Below are 23,811 nucleotides of genomic sequence, written 5' to 3' on the forward strand. Positions count from 1 at the left end.
CTTATCCTGGTTTATAAGAACTATCCAAAAATATAACCCCCTTTATCCTATACTTTGTATTGTTATTCTGTATTTCTACTTCTGTTATAAATTCCCAAACTATTTTTGTAAATTTTGCTTTAAGCACTTAAAGACTTTTAAATAAATTATGTAGAAATTAAAAAAGAAAAAAAACTACCCATTTATTGACTAAAAGTAATGCTCATCATCCCTTCTCACAGCTTTGAGTTTCCATTTGGCATCATCCACTTGAAGAACCTGCTTTTGTCTTTCTTATAGTGTAGACCTGTTGGCAATAAATTTCCTTAGGCTTTATTTGCCTGAAAACCTTTTTTATTTTCTTCATCCTGACTCCCTAGCTCTCCAGTCTCATTTCAGATTTCACAGCATGCTGAAACCACACTACATTTTGTGATTCATTGTGTATGGAGAGTTTTGTTAAGGGGAGAGATGAGTGGCTCTCTGAGCTTCTGAGGTCATGGAACAAATGACCTGAAACCCTTGCTGGATTGGGACACTGGGGTAGAGAAAAAAGATGAGAGTGAGAGCAAGAGATCTGATCTTGAGGTGACAGAGAAATATTCAGATACAGGTAATTATATGAATTGAAAGCAAGGAGTATTTCAAGTCAGAAAAGTCTGTCTGTAAATTAAGTGGGAAGAGTTCATATAAAAGAACACAGGCTTTAGAGTCAGACAGAACCAATTTAAAACCCAGCTGTGTCATTTATCAGGTATCTGTGATATTAAGCAAATTTTCTAATTTTCTCCAACCCTATAATAATCTATACAATGGGTGCAAGGGACAGCATGGTATTGTGGCAAAAGCTAACTCTTTATACTTATTATAGCACCTGGTACTAGGGACCCAGTCTGTTTCTCTTTTCTTCTAGAAGATCAAAACTGAATTGTGATTCAGATTATAGGCATATTGCTGTGTAAAATCTTCACAGCCATTGGGTATTTTGTGCTGAGAATTACATGTTCCCACTCCTCAAAATAAAATAGAAAGCATAGTTAACACTGTTGAGTCATTGTACCAATGAGGGGCCTGGCAGAAAATAGAGATTTTAATGATGGACTAGCTATAGAGATATGGATAGTCGTAAGGGGAAAATAGCAGATGTGGAAGAACCAAAGACTAATAACCCTAGGAAAGCATTGCCAACTTGAGACTGATGGGGTAGTGGGAAGAAATAGTGTTCCAGAAGCCCAGTGGGAGCCAGAGCGATAGAGGAAGTGTTCCCCAGCAGATGTTGGCCACAGAGGAACACAAAAGAGCTAAGGCTGGGAGAGAGTGGTGGGGGTGAGGTGGGGGATACTCCAAACACTCTTCTCTTCTCACTCTAGCAATCACCTAGCAATATTTTCTTTCACTGAATTAGATCAGAAGACAGAAAGAAAGGGAGTTCAGATGGAACACCTAGTAAGAATAAGCCTGATAGGGGAAGAAAATGCATCTGAAGGTGGGCCAAATGTGCAAGTAACCAGCACATTCACCACGGAAAAATGTACCAAGGATGGGAGACTATCTCCTAGTGAAGATAACTTTTGCCGCCCATTGTGAGGGTCTCACTGTTTCTTTTGACTGTTGTGAATCCTGAAGAGTCAGTCTTACCACAAGATCTTACACCATCAGCTAAAACTAGGATGCTGCTCCCTGTCTCAGAAGTAACCCTTCCTGTGGAAAACATCTACTCTCATCAGTTACCCACCTGCTAGAAGTATCGGCTTAAGTCCATGAAGCTTTTCTCACTAGGATTCCTTCTATCTCAAAATTAATGATGTAACTTCTACTATGCCTTTCAAGAAATATCTTTTTACCAAAATCCACATTCTCAGCAGACAAGCATTCCTTTCTGCACATCTTCAAGGTTGGAAGCCTGAAATGAGTACTTCTCTTTTCTGAGTCAGTTATCATCATGGGAATTGGGACACATGAATTTATTCTCATCATCCCTGACTACCTTCCACTTATTCTTCAAGTCCAGCTTTGACATCACCTCCTCTAGGTGGGTAGGATGCTCCTCCAGTGTACTCCCCAAGGACCCTATACTTCCCTGCTTACGACTTCTGCCCAGATTTGATATTGTCTGTTTTCTTGTCAGCATCCGTTCCTTGGATTCTAGGTATTTTAAGAATGAGACAATGACTCCTCAGGAATTCACACAGTGCATGACACTCTGTCAGTGATTAGTAAGTATTTATGGAACCAATGAATAAAGGAATGTGTGCATGAATAGGAATCATACTGTAGCTGTGCTTGTTCGATGCAGGTGCACATGAATACACCTGTATTGTTAAACTCTTCTGGGCCTTGTCTTTAAAATGAACAAGGTTATCCTGATCTTTAAGATTCTTTTAAGTACTCAAGTAAGACATCTTTGTCTTATGAAAAATAACAAATATGGCAATAGTTATTGATTTCTTTTGAGAAGAAGAATGGAATGTTTATTTTCAGAGAATAAGGAGGTGGCCTGAGGGTATCAGAGCACATCAAATATCACTTTCCCATCAACCCTTAAGGATCCACTACCATGAGATCAGAGTATGGTTATTGCTCATATCATCCTTTTGCGTAATGATACCAGAATTACTGAGTTTTGAAGAACTCTCATCATTATGCCTTATCATGTACTTAAAAGAGTTATATTCTTCAGATCATTTTGATTCCCCTAAACACACTGTAAAGTACTGAGAGTGTACAAGAAATACAGAAGGCTAAGGATGGCACCGGGATTCCAGGAAAGTAAGAATTTCTGTGGGAGGCAGTACAGAAAACAGGGCAGACTGTGGTTTAAAGTGAAGAGAAAGTTCCAGAGTCAACTAGAGATGGGCTGAAAGTCTAAGAGACACAGACCTCTTAATGAGCTGTGTGATCTTGAACAAGCCAATTAATCTCTCTTAACCTATGAAATGGAAATCAGAATTCTTATAAATGTAGTAAATATTAAGTCAGATATGAAATATAGAAACCAGTACATAGTAAGCATTCAACAAATGATGACTATAGTCATCATTATTAGATTCACTGGTTATAAGAACTTCTGTAAGTTGCCCACTTAATCTTGATGAACTTAAACATGTCCATAATATCAGTTTTATAATTGTTAGGGTTTATGAGCTGATTTCTTCCATTAATAATAATACTTTGCATATGAAGGATGAAATCTTATTCCAGTGTACAAACCAAATGGAAGGTTCCAAAAACACTCATGCTCAAACTTATTGAACAAGTTACTTGAATCAACCTTTTCTTGGGTACAGCTATGCGCTGGATTTGAGTCCTTTCAAATGCTAAAAACACTTCTCACTTTTCTAATTGTTTGTTGACCTTAGAAAACAACTAGCAGTAACTTGATTAACTAGTTGAATTGGCATGGGTTCTTTGTATATATATACACTCTTCAGATGTGGCAATCCATATATCTAAACATTTTCAATGTATTCTGCCTCTAACACCAAGATGTTTCAACAAGGCCTTAATTACTTTGCAATTTTCCTCAAATCTTATTTTCTTTTGCCTAAGACAGATTTTGAAAAAGGAATTCCACACAAATTAATGAAATAGCAGCTAAGGAGAAAAAGAAATGTTCTTTGGATATAATTAGTGAGCATTCATTATGCAAGAGAAGTGTAACCAGCAATGGCAGGAGTGAGTAAAAGCAAGTCACAAGAGAAATAGTTCCTTCTTCCTGTGGAAACTGTTCACACTAGCCATCAGTACTAGCTCTATATGTCTATTTGTCTAACAGTTACCACATCATTTAATTTGGTCTCCCTGTTGTATGAAAACAAGTTTGGACCTCTTCTGATCACAATAAATATAGACAGCAACGGTGTTTAAGTAAATCACAAATTTAATAACTATTGAGGGACTGTTCTGTCAGGTACTCCAAGGGAATCAACATAAATAAAGGAGAGGAGAAGTGAGTTGGGGGAAATCAGAGGGGGAGACGAACCATGAGAGACCATGAACGCTGAGAATCAAAATGAGGGATTCAGAGAGGAGGAGTGGGGAGGGTTGGGTGAGCCTGGTGGTGGGTTTTAAGGAGGGCCCATATTGCTTGTAGCACTGAGTGTGGCGCATAAACAATGAATCTTGAAACTTGAATCTTGAAACTGAAAAAATATAATAAAATTTAAAAAAATAAAATTTTTAAAAAGATAAATAAAGCAGGGAAGTAAGCTTCTCTGGAAAGAGCTTCCTTATTTTAAAATATTTTATTTATTTATTTGAGAGAAAGAGTGAGTGAGCTGGAGGGAGAGGGAGAGAGAATTTCAACCAGACCCTGCTCCAAGTACAGAGCTCAATGTGGGGCACAAACCCAGGACCATGAGATCATGAGATCATGACCTGAGCTGAAACTGAGAATCAGAAGCTTAAGTGACTGAGCCACCCAGGTGCCCCCAAAGAGCTTACTTTCTAACAGGGGAAAAAATTACATACAAAATGCTGTAATACAAAGAATGAAACAAAAACATTAAAAAAAAAAAAAAGAACTGAGATTTAGTTAATATCTACTCATGGCAGGCGTTGTTGCAAATAATTTATAGGTCCTGTATCAGGTGATCTTGTGGTCACCCCTTGAGAAAGGCACTGATACTCCTTTTGTTTCACAGGTAGGGAAACTGAGGAACAGAGAAGTTAACTATCTTGGTTAAGGTTACTAAGCTAATAAGTACTAAGCCTAGGATTTAAATTCTGATTGACCCCCCAAGCTGAGGCTTTTAAGCAATACCTTTTAAACACTATATTAAATTATAGACAGATCAAGTGCCAAAGGAACAGAGAGGATGGAAGAATTATTTTTCTGATCTCAGCATTTTCACCTATAAAATTGGGATAACTATGATTTGTACTTCCTATGAATGTTATGAGATTAACCAAGACAATACTTTAAGTAAACTACTTCAACACGAGAATGAAGTTCATACCTGGGCCACGTGGGATCCCCAATAATGGAGTATGTATCATCCTTTCAGCACCTGGCTGAACAAGTTTACCCAACTAGGGGCACATGAACCCACCCTAACCAGAAACTTACCTGGGACACTAAGCATATTAGGACACAAATCAGATTTTAGGGACAGTGGAGGAAGTTTACACTGTCCTAGGCATGTATCCAGGAGAGCACTCCATGGTATTAGCTATTGGTGTGCCAACTCCAGTCCACCATCTGAGATGGAGTATAGACCCCTGAATTAAAAGTAGAGCTCTAAAGAATCCTGGAAGCTTTTCTCACCACTGAGTTGGAGAGTTTCAAGGGGAAACTAAAATGCCATTGAGATTTATACATTAAGTTTTTGCAGACACATTATTTTTCAAATGAACAAAATTTCTTAAAGCCTTTATAGAACAAAGCAAAACACAAATAAAAATGAATAGATGAATAGATCTTCCCCTGGAGAATAAGAACTATAGAGTAGAATGCCAGGATGCAGATGATAAAATATCAAATTTCTCAAATCAGAATAAATGTCATCTTTCTAGGGTAAATCCTATTCTGTTCAATAAGAAACTGTGAAATTATTAATGTGGGGGAAATGTCAATACTGTTGGATACAACTACATTCTAACACTTGGATTTAAAATAATCTCAACACTTAGCAGAGAAATCAAGCAGAAGCTGCAAAAGTATGACAAGAGTAATTATTTTAAGAACTAAAAAAAAATTAAAGTGCTCTGACTGTAAATCTACTAGAAGAGACCATGTGTTTAAGGAAACCATAAAAATTAAAGACACCCTTCTAAACAGTCTACCAGCTCATGTCCTTCAGTTATCCTAAAGTATACCCTTTCCTGAACACACTGAAGACTGGGAATGTGATGGTCTGCTCATACCATGATCCCTATATCTTTATTTTGCATTTGGTGGTATTTTTAGTATCAAAGTAAAAGTGCAGAGTCAACTTTGAAATCTGACAGATGCCTTCATACACACACATACACTATTGCTTCAAAACAGAAAATTTTATTTGGATTAAAATGTTATTGTATTTGGTTTCATTGTATCTTCCAAAAGAATCAATATACTACATAATTTCATCATTAGGATTTTTGATGATACTGTTAATTACTGTAGTAGGATGGACAGTAATCCCCTAGAGATGTCCATTCCTAACCCCTGAACCTGTAAAATATTACTTTACATGACAAAAAGGACCTTGTAAATGTGTGCGTGTGTGTGTGTGTGTACCACATCTTCTTAATCCATTTATTAATTGATGGACATTTGGGTTCTCATCAGAGTTTGGCTCTTGTTGATAATGCTACCCAAAACATCAGGGTGCATGTACCCCTTCAAATCTATATTTTTATATCCTTTGGGTAAATACCTAGTAGTGCAATTCCTGGATTGTACGGTATTTCTATTTTTAACGTTTTGAGGAAATTCCATACTATTCCCCAGAGGGGCCGCCCAGTTTGCATTCCCACCAACGGTGTAAGAGGGTTCTCTTTCTCCACATTCTTGCCAATACCTGTTGTTTCTTGTGTTGTTAAATTTAGCTATCCTGACAAGTGTGAGATGGTATCTCATCTTGGTTTTGATTTCTATTTCCCTGATGATGAGTGATGTGGAGGGTCTCTTTGTGTGTCTGTTGGCCATCTGTATGTCTTCTTTGGAAAAATGTCTATTCACATCTTTTGCCCATCTCTTAACTGGGTTATTTGGTTTTTGGGTGTTGAGTTTGGTAAGTTCTTTGTAGATTTTGGATGCTAACACTTTATCAAATATATCACTTGCAAATATCTTCTCCAATTCTGTAGACTGCCTTTTAGGTTTGTTGATTGTTTCTTTTGCTGCACAGTAGCTTTTTATCTTGATGAACATGCACGCATGCAAACACACTCACACACACACACATGCTCATACATATGTACACACATACAATGGAATATTACTCAGGCTTCAAAAAGAATGAATTCTTGCCATTTGCAATGACATGAAAATGCAGTTAAAGTATATTATACTAAGTGAAATTAGTCAGAGAAAGACAAATACCATATTGTCTCACTCATATGTGAAATTTAAGAAAGAAAACAGATGAAAACATGGGAAAAGGGAAAAGAAAAGAAGGAGAGATAGAACAAGCCATAAGGGACTCTTAACAATAGAGAACAAACTGAGGGTTGTTGGAAGGGAGGTGGGTGGGGATGGGTTAAAAAGGGTGATGGGTATTAAGGAGGGCACGAATGTGATGAGCACTGGGTATTGTATGTAAGTGATGAATCATTGAATTCTACACCAGAAACCAATATTTCATTGTATGTTAAGTCCCTAAAATTTTTATGACATTGGGTTAGGCAAAATATTCTTGATATGACACTAAAAACATGAACCAGGAAGGAAACAGAATGAGCTTCATCTCATACTTTTGGATTCTATTTAAGCAGTGCTGTAAAGATAGAAGAGAGAACTGGTGTACATTGAATGAATAGGAACCTTTTTGTGTCAGTAATCCTTTTGTTCATCCTCTGATCTGGACCAGTAATTACCATTAATTATACCTAGTAATTACAATTACTGACAATGGTAATTGTAGTAGTTTCTTATGGCTGCTATAACAAATGATCACAAAGTGTGGCTTAAAATTAGGAAAATGTATTATCTTATAATTCTAGAAGTCAGAAGTCCAAAATCAGCCTCACTGGTCCAATGGCAAGGTGTCAGAAGGGCTGGTTCCTTCTGGAGGCTCTAGGTCTCTTCCAGCTTCTACAGACCACCTGCATTCCTGCCATGGAAACTTTCTATAAGACATCTTACCACAGGCAAGGGAAACAAAAGCAACCAAAACTACTGATACTTCATCAAGTATATACATATTCCTGAGTGTGTGTGTGTGTGTGTGTGTGTGTGTACATATACATATTCCTTTTCAGAATTGCTTTGCATATTTGGTATCTTTTGTGGTTCCATACAAATTTTAGAATTTTAGAATTGTTTGTTCTAGCTCTATAAAAAAATGCTGGTGGTACTTTCATGGGGATTGGGGATTGCATTAAATGTGTAGATTACTTTGGGTAGTATAGACATTTTAACAATGTTTGTTCTTCCAATTCATGAGGATGGAATGCTTTTCTTTTTTTGTGTGTCCTCATTAATTTCATTTTGTTAAGTGTTCTATTTTTTTCAGAGCATAAAATCTTTTTTATTTTTGTTTTCATTTTATCAGTGTTCCAAGAGTCATTGTTTATGCACAACATCCAGTGCTCCATGCAATACTTACATCTTTTACTTCTTTAGTTAGAATTATTTCTAGGTGTCTTATTCTTTTTGGTGCAATTGCAAATGGGATCAATTCCTTGACTTCTTTTTCTACTGCTTCATTACTTGTGTGCAGAAATGCAACAGATTTCTGCACATTGAATATATATCCTGCAATTTTTCTGAATTCATGTACTAGTTTTAGCAATTTTTTGGTTGAGACTTCCAGGTTTTCTACATCTGTAAATAGTGAAAGTTTTACTTCTTCCTTGCTGATTTGGATGCCTTTTCTTTCTTTTTTTCTTTTAAGATTTTATTTATTCATTTGAGAGAGGGACAGAGAGAGAAAGAATGAGCAGACTGTGGGGGAAAAGGAGAAACAGCCTCCTCACTAGGCAGGGAGCCTGATGCAGGGCTCAATCCCAGGACCCTGAGATAATGACCTGAGCTGATGGCAGATCTTAAAAGACTGAGCCACCCAGGCACCCCTGGTTGCCTTTTTATTTCTTTGTATTATCTGATTGCTGAGGCTAAGACTTCCAGTTCTATGTTAAGTAGTAATGGGGAGAGTGGACATCCTTGTCTTGTTCTTGACTGTAAGGGAAATGCTCTCAGTTCCTCCTCACTGAGGATCATATTAGCTGTGGGTCTTTTGCATGTGGCCTTTACGATGTTAAGTTAGGTTTCATCTATCCCTATCTTGTTGAGGTTTTTTGTTTGTTTGTTTTTTGGCTTTTGGTTTTTTTCAGGAAAGGATGCATTATTTTGTCACATGCTTTTTCTGCATCTACTGACAGGATCATATGGTTCTTATTCTTTCTTTCATTAATACGGTATATCATGTTGATTGATTCGTGAATACTGAACCATCCCAGCAATCCAGGAATAAATCCCACCTGATTGTGGTGAATCACTCCTTTAATATAATGTTGAATTCAATTTGCTAGTATTTTATTGAGAACTTTTGCATCTGTTTTCATCACAGATATTGGCCTGTTATTCTCCTTGCTAGTGGGATCTTGGTTTGGTTTTGAAATTAAGGTGATGCTGGCTTTATAGAATGAGTTTGGAAATTCTCCTACCATTTTTAAGTTTTGGAAAAGTTTGAGAAGAATAACTATTTAGCTATTTTTCTATATAGAAGCTATATAGAAGGCAGCATTTCCCTGGGAAGCTATCTGACTCAGGACTTTTTTTGTTGGGAGAGGTTTTTTTTTTTTTTTAAAGATTTATTTATTTGAGAGAAAGACAGCAGGGTGAAGGGGAGAGAGAAACTTAAGCAAACTCTGCACTGAGTGTGGAGCCTGGCATGGGGCTCAATCTCATGACCTCGAGATCACAACCTGAGCCAAAACCAACAGTCAGATGCTTAACCAACTGTGCCACCAAGGCTCCCCTGTTGGGAAATTTTTAATTACTAATTCATTTTCTTTGTTGATTACGGGTCTGTTCAAATTTTCTACTTCTTCCTGTCTCAGTTTTGGTAGTTTATAATTTTCTAGGAATTTGTCCATTTCTTTGAGGTTGCCTAGTTTGTTGGCATATAAATTTTTCATAGCACTCTCATAATTGTTTTTATCTCTGTGGTATTGGTTGTGATCTCTCCTCTACCATTCATGATTTTATCTATTTGGTTCCTTTCTCTTTTCCTCTTTGAAAAGTCTGGCTGGAGTTTATCAATTTTATTAATTCTTTCAGAAAACCAGCTTAGTTTCATTAATCTATCTACTTTTTTGGGGGGGTTATTTCTATATCATTGATTTCTGCTCTAATCTTTATTATTTCCCTTTTTTGGTGACTTTAGGCTTTATTTGCTATTTCTTTTATAGTTCCTTTAGGTGTAAGGTAAACTTGTGTATATGAGACTTTTCTTGCTCTTTTACAGGCCTCTTGAGGTAGGCCTGTACAATATACTTCCCTCTTAGGAGTGCTTTTGCTGTACCCCAAAGATTTTGGGCTGTCATGCTTTCATTTTCATTTGCTTCCATGTATTATTTTTAATTCTTCTTTAATTTCCTGGTTAATCCCTTCATTCTTTAGTAGAATGTTCTTTAACCTCTATGTATTTGAGGTCTTCCCAAATTTTTTCTTATGGTTGTCTTCCAGTTTCATAGCATCATGATCAGAAAACATGCATAGCATGATCTCTTTTTATACTTGTTGAGGTCTGATTTGTGACTCAGTATGTGATCTATTCTGAAGAATGTTCCATGTGCACTGGAGAAGAATATGTACTCTGCTGCTTTAGGATGAAATGTTCTGATTATATATCTATTAAGTCCATCTGGTCCACTGTGTCATTCCAAGCCTTTATTTCCTTGTTGATTTTCTCCTTAGATGATCTGTCCATTGTTGTAAGTGGGGTATAGAAGTACCCTACTATTATTTTATTATAATCAATGAATTTATGTTTGTTATTAATTGATTTATATATTTGAGTGCTCCCAAGTTGGGGTCATAAATATTTACAATATTAGATCTTCTTAATGAACAGACTCTTTGGTTATAATATAATGCCCTTCTTCATCTCTTGTTACAGTCTTTGTTTTAAAATCTAGTTTGACTGATACAAATATAGCTATTCAGGTTTTCTTTTGATGTCCATTTGGATGATAGATAATTCTCTATCCCCTCACTTTCAATCAGCATATGTCTTTAGGTCTAAAATAAGTTCTTGTAGGCAGCATATAAACAGATCTTGTTTTTTCTTTTTTTATGCATTCTGATTCCCATGTCTTTTTTTTTAAAAGATTTTATTTATTTATTTGACAGAAAGAGAGATCACAAGTAGGCAGAGAGGCAAGCAAAGAGAGGGGAAAGCAGGCTCCCCACTGAGCAGAGAGCCCAATGCAGAGCTCGATCCCAGGACCCTGAGATCATGACCTGAGCCAAAGGCTTAACCCACTGAGCCACCGAGACGCCCCTCCTATGTTTTGATTGCTGCATTTAGTCAATTTACATTAAAAGTCATTAAAGAGAAATATGAATCAGTGCCATTGTGTTACCTGCACAGTTGGTGTTTCTGGTGATGTTCTCTGGTTCTTTCTTGTCTTTGGTGCTTTTGGTCTTTTTTTTTTTTTTTTTCCTCCAGTTAGAGTCCCACTTAAAATTTCTTGCAGGGCTGGTTTAGTGGTCATGAACTCCTTTAGTTTTTGTTTGTCTGGGAAACTCCTTTATCTCTCCTATTTTGAATGACAGCCTTACTAGATAAAGAATTTTTGGCTGCATATTTTTCTCATTCAGCATGTTGAGTATTTCCTTCTACTCATTTCTCTCCTGCCAAGTCTCCATGGACAGATCCCCTGTGAACCTGATCTGTCTTCCCTTGTAGGTAGGGGACTTTTTTTCCCTTGCTGCTTTCAGGATTCTTTCCTTGTCTGTGTATTTTGTGAATTTGACTATGATATGCATTGGCAATAGCCAGCTTTTGTTGGATTTAATGGGAGTTCTCGGAGCTTCTGGGATTTTGGTGTTTGTGTCCTTTCCCCATGTTAGAGAAGTTTTCAGCTACAATTTGTTTGAATAAGTCTTCTGCTCCTTTATCTCTCTCTTCATCATCTGGCACAAATGTTATTACTATGACACAAATGTTATTATATTTTACTAAATTGCTGAGTTCTCTAAGTCTATCTTCATGGTCCATTACTTTTCTTTCCCTTCTCTTCTCAGTTTCATAATTTTATCTTCTATATCACTGCTTCACTCCTATGTTTCTTCCACTTTCATTTTTGTGGACTCCTTTTGGATTTGCATCTTTGTTATAGCATTCTAATTTTTGCCTGACTAGATCTAGTTACTTTATCTCTGTAGTAAGGGATTCTCTATTGTCTTCTGTGCTTTTTTAAAGCCCAGCTAGTATCCTTATAATTGTTGCCTTAAAATCTAATTCTGATATCTTACTTATATCTGTATTGATTAATTCCATGACCATGAGCTCTACCTCATATTTTTTCTTTTGGGATGAATTCCTCCATCTTGTTATTTTACCCAGAAGAGAAAAGAGGAGATAAAAGAAGAGCAAAAACAACAATTCTTATTTTTTAATAAGAAAAAAAAACATAAAACAAGACTCTACCCCCCTCCAAAAAAAATTAGCTCCTGTGTATGTTTTGGTCTGCTTTGTAAAAAAATCTAGATCCCAAAATAAAAGTAGACAAAAGATAAATAAATAAATAAATATATATATAAAGATATAAAGATAAATAAATATATATATATGTGTATATATATATATATATATATATATGTAAAGTCTGTATCTACATATATAAGTTACATATATATGTATCTACATATATAAGTTAAAAATAACAATAAAAGGGGCACCTGGGTGGCTGAGTGGGTTAAGCCTCTGCCTTCTGCTCAAGTCATGATCTCAGGGTCCTGGGATCAAGCCCCAGATCGGGCTCTATGCTCAGTGGGGAGTCTGCTTCCTCCTCTCTCTCTCTGCCTGCCTCTCTACCTATTTGTGATCCTGTCTGTCAAGTAAATAAATAATAAATAAAAATAATAAATAATAAATAAAATAATAAAATAAAAATAAATAAAATAATAAAATAATAAATAAATAAATCTTTAAAAAAACAATAAATATTTTAAAAAGGAATTGGAAAATATAAGAAAATAAATGAATAATTAAAAAAAATAAAAGAAATAAAGGATGAAAGTAAAGTGGAACCTCAATCCTATTTCCCCTAGAGCTGAAGCTCTGTGGCACTCTGTGACTAATAAACTTGATGTTAGTGCATTGATTGTGCTGGTCTTCTGGGGAAGGGGTCTGCTGGGTTGATTCTCAGGCTAACTTGTTTCAGTGCAATGCTTCTACAGGGCATGGGGTTGGGCGGGTAGGGGGCTTGGTGTACATGGCAACGGCCTCCACTAGGTGGCACTGTTTTGCTCCCCAAGGCTTTCAGGGATTAGCAAGATGAAAATGGTTGTGCCCTGCTCTCTAGCCTCAGAGCTGTAAATTCATGCCCCTTACTCTTCATTGAGTCCTCAGAGAAAAGCAATCAATCACCCTATTTGTTTTCCAGGTCCATCTGAATCCTGCTCACCCTGCCCATGACCAGCTTTTTATCTAAGGTGCTTGAATGAGTTTCAAAACTCTGAATTTTAGGGATGCCAGAAGCTTGGACCCATGCTATTCCTCCAGGAGAGGCTCTCACCATGTTTGCCATCCTGTCCCAGGAAAGTGGTTGCGTGACCACAAAGAGGTTCACAGTTTACAGTAGAAAGCTGTAACCAACACCCAATACTCTCTATTGGATTCTCAGCTCCAATGCTTAGAAACAGTGAGACACTTTGGCACCACCCATTCTTCCTATGACCCAGGGCTCATCAGACCACCCTGTCACTACTGGGATTCTGTCCCTCTCTGCCAACCTGAGCACCTTTAATCCAGATACATCCTCTATGGTAGCAAACTTAGATGTTCAGATTTGTGCTCTGTTGCTTCTAATACTTTGCAGTAGACTCCATAAGCAAGCTCCTTCTCCACCACTGCATCCACAGCTATGTCTCCCCGCAAGTGAACTTCCACAACTCCTACCTTCCAAAAGATGTTTGCTTTTCTACTTGTAGACTTGCAATTTTTGTTTCCTCACACCTCTGATTGACTTGGGTGTTCAGAATAATTTCATGACTATCTACCTGTGTTAGAAGGACATGACAAGCTCAGGGTCCTCCTACTCTTCCTCCATCTTAACTCCTCCCGCTCTTTCACCTAAAAAGTTTATAAATTTATCTCTCACATTTACGTCTATGATCACTTTCGCGTTCTGTGTATGGTGTGAGGTAAGGATCTAAATTAATGTTTTTATATGTGGCTATTTAATTGTTCCCATGCCATTTGTTGAAAGGATTATTCATTCTCCTAATAAATTGTTGCGGCAATTTATTTTAAATATAAGGGTTTATTTCTGGACTCTCAATTTTGTTCTATTGATCTATTTGTCTATCCTTATGCCAGCATCATGCTGTTTTGATTACTGTAGTTTTATAGTTATTTTTAAAATTTGAAAGTGAAAACCCAACTTTATTCTCTTTTCAAATTTGTTTGCCTAATCTGGATTCTCTATATTTCCATACAAATGTTTGAATTAGTTTCTTGATTTCTGCTGGCATTTTCATAGGTTTTTATGTTCAATTAATTTAGGGGAGAAATGGCTCCTTTCTTAAACTTGGCTTGCCCAAGGTTTAAATAGATCAACATGTACCCAGTCATCTAATTAGTATTTGGCCTCTATTGTGTCTTATTATTGGTAGGCCAGAGATGTGAAGTCTTTTCCTGGAAGAAAATTTCATCTTTCAATTACTGATCACCCTGTTACAATCATATAACAATTTGGCAGATATGGCTATCCATTTTGCACCCCCCCCCAAGTTGGTTCCTTTCCCATGTCCACTCAGCATTGTTCATTCTTGTTTTGGCTTCATTCCCACTGAGCCATTCTTCTACTTTGGCCCTGTGCCCCATTCATTTTTAGATTCTCTGCTTGCCTCTCCTAGGAGAATGATTTGGTTCTCAGTCCTGTGATCCAGAGTCCCATTCTGAAATATGAGCATTTGCCTCTACTTGGTCTTGTCCAGAGGACAAATGAAGCAATTGTGGAACACTGGATCGGATTTCAGAATATGTGGCTTATCTTCCTGACCATGTCATATACCACCTGTGTGGTCGCAGGATGGTTTAAACTCCCTACATTGGCTTTATTATCCTTATAAAAAGCATGTTAATAGTTGCTTGAAAGTCAAAGTAGATAACATATTGGAGAAGTTCATTAAAAGCAGCAAACGATACCCTAAGATAGTATTTCCTTAAGCATTTAAAACATATATATATATATATTTCTCCTCAACTAGATTATATAAATATATTTCTGTGGCATCTAACATATTATGAGGAACAAAGAAGGGATTCCATAAATATTTTAGTTAAAATAATGAAAATCTACGAAGTACTTAGAAATAAAAATTTGGACATGTATCTCTTGTGAGGACATGCATATGTGTGAGTGTATTTGTATGTGGGAGAGAGAGAATGAGACACACTCAGAGACAAAGACATAAAGGCACAGAGACAGACAGAAAGAGGCATTTCCTTTCAGTTAACATCTTAAGACAGTCTGGTATCTTCAATGAGATACCACTTCACACCAGTCAGAGTGGCTAAAATTAACTAGTAAGGAAATGACAGATTTGGCGAGGATGCAGAGAAAGGGGAACCCTCCTACACTGTTGGTGGGAATGCAAGCTGGTACAGCTACTCTGTAAAACAGTACGGAGACTCCTTGAAAAGTTGAAAATAGAGCTACCTAACACAACCTAGCAATTGCACTACTGGGTATTTACCCCAAAGATACAAATGTAGTGATTTGAAGGGGCACCTGCACCGTAATGTTTATAGAAGCAAGGTCCACAATGGCCAAACTATGGAAAGAGCCCAGTTGCCCATCAACAGATGAATGGATAAATATGTGGTATATATATAATGGAATATTACTCAACCATCAAAAATGAAATCTTTCCATTTGCAATGTTGTGGATGGAACTAGAAGATATTATGCTAAATGAAATGTTAATCAAAGAAAGACAATTATATGATCCCACTGATATGTGGTATTTAAGAAACAAAACAGAGGACCATAGGGGAAGAGAGGAAATAATAAAACAAGATGAAACTAGAGAGGTAGAAAAACCATTAAGAGACTCTTAATCATAGGAAACAAACTGAGGGTTGCTGGAGGGGAGGGGTTTGGGGGGATGGGGTAACTGGGTGATGGACAATAAGGAGGGCATCTGATGTAATGAGCACTGGGTGTTATGTAAGACTGATGAATCACTGACCTCTACCTCTGAAACCAATAATATGTTATATATGAATTGAATTTAAAGTAAAAAATATAAAAAATAAAAATTAAAGAAAAGACAGTCTAGTGTCTTGTGAGTAAACACTGGTATATGGGTCTTGAAAAAAGCATACAAAAACTGAAGTTTGTAACTTAGAGGGAGTCACATTAAAGCTCCACATGAGGGGTCTATAGTGAAAGATTCATTCCCCTACCTCACCAAAAACAGCAAAATTTTCAAAAAGCCAAAAAATAACATTTCTTTGCTGTATTTCCTTGTTCCTTAGGAACACAAAAGGTTATAGAAGGAGACAGAGGAGAAAGCTATAGCAAGACATTGGTTCTAATCTTCTAATCTAAATATTAGAATCTAGATCTACTTGGGTTTAAATCATTACAGTAATTAAACCTTAATTTTGAAGATTTCACTGCAGTCTACGTGTATGTCACCATATAAACTCTCCCAAGTAAACTCAGTAAACTCCCAGCAAACTCTCCCAAGCTTTTCCATGTCCTGTCTTTATATCCTGATAGATGTATATTCTCCAGAGTTCTGCATGTCTGGCCTCAATTCCCATTTCCTCCTCCAATAGACTGGTCAGAAGAGCTTCCTTACTCATCTTTACATGCCTCAAATCCTACATGGAGCCTGATCTGCACTCTGTACTTGTCGAATTAAGTTGGCCCCTGGACATTCCCTTCCTTTTCTCTTTTCTTCCAAAAGAATTACGTTTTCATTCATCCTTCCTCACACATATGTGTTTATGCCACACAGAACTGTAGAGGGCACTAAAAATATATTAAAATCTCTAGAGCACTTTGTTTTGTTATTGTTCATTGTCATTTTTTTAAAAATTTAAATTCTAGGTAGTTAACATACAGTGTAATACTGGATTCTGGAGTAGAATTCAGTGATTCATCCCTTACATATAACATCCAGGACTCATCATAACAAGTTTTCTCCTTAATACCCATCACCCATCTGCCCACTTTATAATTTACAAACTGATTATTCTTGAATTGTTAACTGTAAACCCCTGCTTGGAACAGAGGACCCTTCTTGGAACAGAGTAATCTCTTGCTTAGAGAAGTTGCCATCTTAAACTTCAAAGAGCTTCCTCAGCCTCCAAACTGTGGTCAGAAGAAAGCTAGAGTTTATGTCCATCTCACTCAGCCTTGAATCTCTCACATTTTTCTCTCATAAAATCCAGAGGGATTATGATTTCTCTTCGTAAAGAGTGGTTTTTGTTCATGCAAAACACTTGCTAATGGACACAAAGACACTTACTGAAAGTAATCTAGCTGCACTGTATTTTCTGGCTAATGAGTCCAGTAGGGGTGGGGGCTGGTGGTGATTGCTACCAAAACAGCAGCAAGAAGAGAGAGCTGCGAGGGTTCAAGGACATGGGTTGCCTCTCTTGTCTTCATAGATGACTCATAACAATTGAGAAAGCAAAATATATTTCACCTCGCTAGTCTTCTGTTACTCTCCCTTTCTCTCTTCTCTGACAATACACAACTATAATAACCACAGAATTGACCAGTTACCATGTTACCATTGATACCTTGCATTAACTATCTTCCATCAAAGAGACCGGTGGCACTTACATAAAATCTGCCATGAAAAACAGTAAAAATGTTTGGGAGCATTCATTCCACACACATATGCTAAAATCCCAGTTCTATGCTAAAAGCTGAGGTTATAAAGATAAAGGGCATTTTTCTTCAAAAGGTTTAAAATGTAGATGATGAGACAGAAAGCATACCCATGTAGAAGGGTTCAAGTATCATGACAGAGGACACACAGGTGCCATGACTGCATAAAACATAGAGGAGGAACTCTAAGTATACCTAAAGTGGAGAGAGAATAGTGATGGCCAAGTAGGGCATCCTGGTAGGAAGTGAAGTTTTAGATGAATCTTCATGGGAATAAGGACCAGGAGGAAAAGCAGGAAGAAAGTATTCTAGGTTAATGGAATGCCTTATACAAGTGGAATTTTGGAATTTGTAATATTTGTAATATTTTTCAGATTTCATTTCTATCCTTTTTTTTTTTAATAGTATTGTTGAAAGATACATTTCTGAATCTTCTGGATCAACCCAATTATTTTGTTGTTGTTGTTGTTGTTTTTTTCAAAATAAAAACCAAGGGTACCTGGGTGGCTCAGTTGGTTAAGCGACTGCCTTCGGCTCAAGTCATGATCCTGAAGTCCCAGAATCGAGTCCCACATTGGGCTCCTTGCTCAGCAGGAAGTCTGCTTCTCCCATTGACCTTTCCCCACTCATGTTCTCTCTCTCTCTCTCATTCTCTCTGTCTCTCTGTCAAATAACTAAATAAAATCTTTAAAAAAAATTATTAAAAAAATAAATAAAAACCAAGATGGTTAGTCTCAAGTTTTATATAAATTTCTTCCAATAAGAAGTAAATTCATCATTAGAAAAATTGTCTGGCAAATAAGAACTCTGTAGTATCAAGTTATAGGAAGTAAGAATTCTAATTCACATAAAATCTAGTTTCAGAATTGTAGCAGGAAATAGGACAAAACTCTTTTCAGATGAGATGAGATGGCCTGCCTCCCATTAAGAGGCACTGAGGGGTTGATAGCATGGAACTCCACACTAACCCTGTGACCTTGGACAGGTTACCCTCTCTGTGCCTTACTTCCCTAATTTATAAAATAAAAATAATAGCGTTTATCCCATAAGGTTGTTAATGGGGGATGAATACAATCATGAATGCAAAGTGCTTCAGTAGTTCCTACTGCATGGTAAATGTCATGTTTGTTGTTGTCATAGGGTATCATTTAGTTTGTTTGTTGCAGAATATTTTTTGTGTCTTTCTCATGTTGGAGATCCATTACCTATTCGGACGGCAAGGCTTTTGAGGACAGGTTTTGTTTTTGTTTCTGAATGTGTGTGTGTGTGTGTGTGTGTGTGTGTGTGTGTGTCCTCACACAATATCATACAGAGATGCTAGTAAAATTTTTACTTGCTACCTCTTAGGGTCAGCACCTCTTAAGGTCAGCACCATCTTCACTGTGATAATACCAAATATCATGTAGCTGTAATGGAATCATTACATGCAAATCTAAATTCATTCCACTAAACCAACCCCCAAACATGAACACAAAGACTTCTAACACATAGAACCACCTAACACATTGTTTGCAAGAACCTATTTCTTTTGTTCTTTGTAGGTTTTTTCCACGTATTCATCTCTTTAAATTGGGAGTGATCCCAATTCATATATGAGAAAACTGAAAATCTAAGAAGTTAATTGACTTAATAGGTTAGATAATTCAGTAGTGGTAAAGCCAGGACAATGATTCCCTGCTCTTAAACCAGAGCTTTCTTCACTTAACCAAACTGCTCTCTAATTTCATGAGGCAGACACCCAGGAAGGTATCGTGTCATGAAGACATGACATGTCCCCAAACCAAGAGTGGAATATAGTCCTTTGGGACATAAACTTTCTAGAAACGATGTCTGGCCTAGAGCAAAAGTTCTAGGAGCCAGATGCTCTCCTTACTATAAAACTTCAGCTCTAAGGATTTATACCACAGTTTGACAGCTGAGACGACCTATTTAAATAAAAGCTGTCAGTGATTATAACCCCTAAAGATGCTAAATAAACAGATTAACCACTTTAATTATTGAAATAAATACAAGGGCGCCTTGGTGGCTCAGTTGGTTAAGTGTCTGCCTTCAGCTCAGGTCATGGTCCCAGGGTTCTGGCATCCAGCCCCATGTCTGGCTCTCTGCTCAGTGGGGAGTCTGTTTCTCTCCCTGCCTTTGCCCCTCCACCCTGCTCATGCACTCACTCTCTCGGTTCTCTCTTCAAATAAATAAAATCTTTTAAAAATGGAATAAACACCTACAATTTGAGCTTTTATTTATTTTATTTCAACCATTTTAATCTTGCACAAAGATTAAGGATATAGGTTTATGATTTGTTTATTGTACTTACACTATTTACAAATCACTATAGCACTTATGTCATCTGTTTTGTAAGTATGGCAAGGGTTTACCATTGTTTTTGTGAATCCAGTCATTTAAGCAATATTTTATGGAGTAGTGACCATGTGTGAATTATGAGTTAGTTCTTGTGCAGTGAAAACTAGAAAGCAGGGATGCTGCATATACTGAAATGACAACACAAGGTTGACTCTGAAAGATACCACATAAAGTAATTACAGTAATTAGTGTCTTACACTCCCCAGAATACCAAACCTGGTCCTCGTCCAGTGAATGTTTCTGCCATTTTCTATTCTATTATTCAAGTCAGAAAGCCAAGAGGCTCCTTATCTTCTTTCTCCCCATTAGCCGCCATATGTAATCTTGCATTATGTCCTATTGATGTTACCTCCTAAACTGGTCTCAAATCTACGCATCTTTCTTCACTCCTACCATCACAATCACCCCTCAAATCCAAGCTACCATCAGCTCCTACCTAGACTACTTCAATTGAGCTGTTGCATCCACTCATGTCATTATCATTTACAATTAATTTCCACCCTGCATAGAGTGATCTTTGTGAATTGCAAATCTGATCATCTCACCTTCCTGCTTAAAATACTTTAGTAACTCATCTTAGGATAAACATTCAAACTCACATTATGGTCTGTGATGCCCCACTGACAAAATAGTTTTTGCCTGTTTTATCTAGACCCAGGCTGCTCCTCACTCACTGTGCATGGCCATGCCTACTTTCTTCCATTCCCTCAAACACCCCATGCTCACTGCTGCTACTGAAGCTATGCACAGGCTGTAGCCTCTCCTTAAAATATTCCCTATCTTCACCCTCACCAAGCTCTCATCAACACTGACAGATCAGTCAGGAAAGCCTCCCCTGGTCTTTTTAAGCAGGTTAGTTCACTGAGCCATGTGCTGTAACAGCATTATGTGTATCTCCTTTGAGACTTTTAGCACAGTTGTCATTTCAAGATTAATTATGTGATTCTGCCTCCTTCATTGAATGGTAATCTCTGTGAGAGAGACATCATTTCTTTCGGTCTGATAGCTGGCACACAAAATTTCTATGTAAATATTTGTTGAATGAATTGATGGATAAATAGCTGAATTCAAAAAAGGTAGAGAGAGAAAGAGAGAAAGACTGATTGACTTAATGTGATGGTAGGTTCCCCTTCTGGAAGACAATTGTTTTTAGCCTGTGCTTTGAAGGAAAGATAAACTTCTAATAGATACTGTGAAAAGAAGATTTTAGGCAACAGAGGTGGCATGGAAAGTGCAGAAATAGGAAGATATAGGGTGTTCTAGAGCATTTGGATCAGATTTGGAGAATAAGGAAAGAGACATATAACTAAAATGTAGAGTTAACGTAACAAAAAGCTTTACTAGCATGCCAGTCTACAGAAGACTGTGTATGGTAGGAATGTGGAGAAACTAAACATTTCCAAGCAAGGCTGATGTTTTGCTGATGCATTGGATTGGGAATGAAGGTGAAGTCCTGGGTGAGAATGTAAGTGCTGTGATAATTAGACGTTATAATGGGAGCATACAGTGATATGTCGGCGTGGAAAATTAACTCTATGTAGAAAGTCAAGAATCAACTGTCTTGTAAGTTTCTTGAGGTGAGGCCTCACATCATGCTCATTTGTTGAACATTGTTTCCTACTGTACCATCCTTCAGCATGCTTGACAGTTAGTGCATTAAACATCCAGTTAAATACTAATGATTAATGTGAAACCTGGTATAGGTTGTGGAGATACAAGACAAACTGAGTTCCTGCTCCCAAAGCAGAATAAACCTGCATTCTGGCAGAGGAAGAAAGATTAACAAAAAATAGGTTATTAAGGTATAATGGCAGCCAGGAAGGGGTTACATTGCCTAGAAAGTCAAGGAAGGCATCTTTGAGGAAGAAATAGTTGAATTTTCAATTTTATATACTTGTGAATTTACCCTTCTGAATTTATGAGGCAAATGACTCAGCCATAGGCCATAAATTAGAGAAGCAGGCATTTATAGATTCAATAAATAGACCACTCTTATCAATCAATTTTCTTATGCACAAGCATGCAATTTGTACAGTTTCTCAATGAATGAAATCACTCATTCATTTTTTCAAGCTAAGAGTTACAAATTCAGAAGCCTCGTGCTCAGGTAGAATTTATGGTTTCTTCAGCTCAACTCTCAGATGTTTGATCCCCACCAAATGATATATTCTGACTCACAATGTAAGTCTCTATAGGTCATATCTTTCCTGGTACACCCCATCTTTTGTCTCTTAGAAACTGAGCAGTTGCCCACCAGGGCACTGGAGCCAAACTTTTCTGGGAACACTGATAAAACTATGCATTAGCTAATGGATTCTTAAGATAATTAAATTGAATTTCTTCTTCTCCAATCCAAATACTAAACAGAATATTTTTTTCACATTTTTATTCCAGGATCTTGGGTCTCAACTCAAAATGAAATAATAAACTGCCTGTAGACATGGTTGTTGCTCAAATTGATCTGTGTCCATCTGGTTCTTTGATTCATCAGAAATATATATGAGTCTACATTAGATATTGGTCTGCTTGGATATTAGGAAAGGAGGAAGGGAGAGAAGGAAAGGAGAGAAATAAAGAAAAAGAAAAGGTAGAAGTAGAAAAAAGGGAAACAATCTGAGGGGTTTGAAGCAGTGGGAGGTGGGAGGTTGGGGGAACCAGGTGGTGGGTATTAGAGAGGGCATGATTGCATGGAGCAAAAACAATGAATATTGTTGTGCTGAAAATAAATAAATAAAAGTGCAGGCATCACATTACCTGATTTCAAGATTTATTACAAAGCTGTGATCACCAAGACAGCATGGTACTGGCATAAAAACAGACACATAGACCAGTGGAACAGAATAGAGAGCCCAGATATGGACCCTCAGCTCTATGGTCAATTAATCTTCGACAAAACAGGAAAAAATATACGGTGGAAAAAGGACAGTCTCTTCAATAAATGGTGCTGGGAAAACTGGACAGCTATATGTAGAAGAATGAAACTTGACCATTCTCTTACACCATACACAAAGATAAACTCAAAATGGATAAAGACCTCAACGTGAGACAGGAATCCATCAGAATCCTAGAGGAGAACATAGGCAGTAACCTCTTCGATATCAGCCACAGCAACTTCTTTCAAGATATGTCTCCAAAGGCAAAGGAAACAAAAGCGAAAATAAACTTTTGGGACTTCATCAAAATCAAAACCTTCTGTACAGCAAAGGAAACAGTCAATGAAAGAAAGAAGCAACCCACGGAATGGGAGGAGATATTTACAAATGACAGTACAGACAAAAGGCTGATATCCAGGATCTATAATGAACCCCTCAAACTCAACACACACAAAACAGACAATCATATCAAAAAATGGGCAGAAGACATGAACAGACACTTCTCCAACGAAGACATACAAATGGCTGTCAGACACATGAAAAAATGTTCATCATCACTAGCCATCAGGGAGATCCAAATTAAAACCACATTGAGATATCACCTTACACCAGTTAGAATGGCCAAAATTAGCAAGACAAGAAACAACATGTGTCAGAGGGGATGTGGAGAAAGGGGAACCCTCTTACACTGTTGGTGGGAATGCAAGTTGGTGCAGCCTCTTTGGAGAACAGTGTGGAGATTCCTCAAGAAATTAAAATAGAACTTCCCTATGATCCTGCCATTGCACTACTGGGTATTTACCCCAAAGATACAGATGTAGTGAAAAGAAGGGTCATCTGTACCCCAATGTTTATAGCAGCAATGGCC

The sequence above is a fragment of the Neovison vison genome, chromosome 5, assembly GCF_020171115.1.
Source record: "Neovison vison isolate M4711 chromosome 5, ASM_NN_V1, whole genome shotgun sequence".
Classification (NCBI taxonomy): domain Eukaryota; kingdom Metazoa; phylum Chordata; class Mammalia; order Carnivora; family Mustelidae; genus Neogale; species Neogale vison.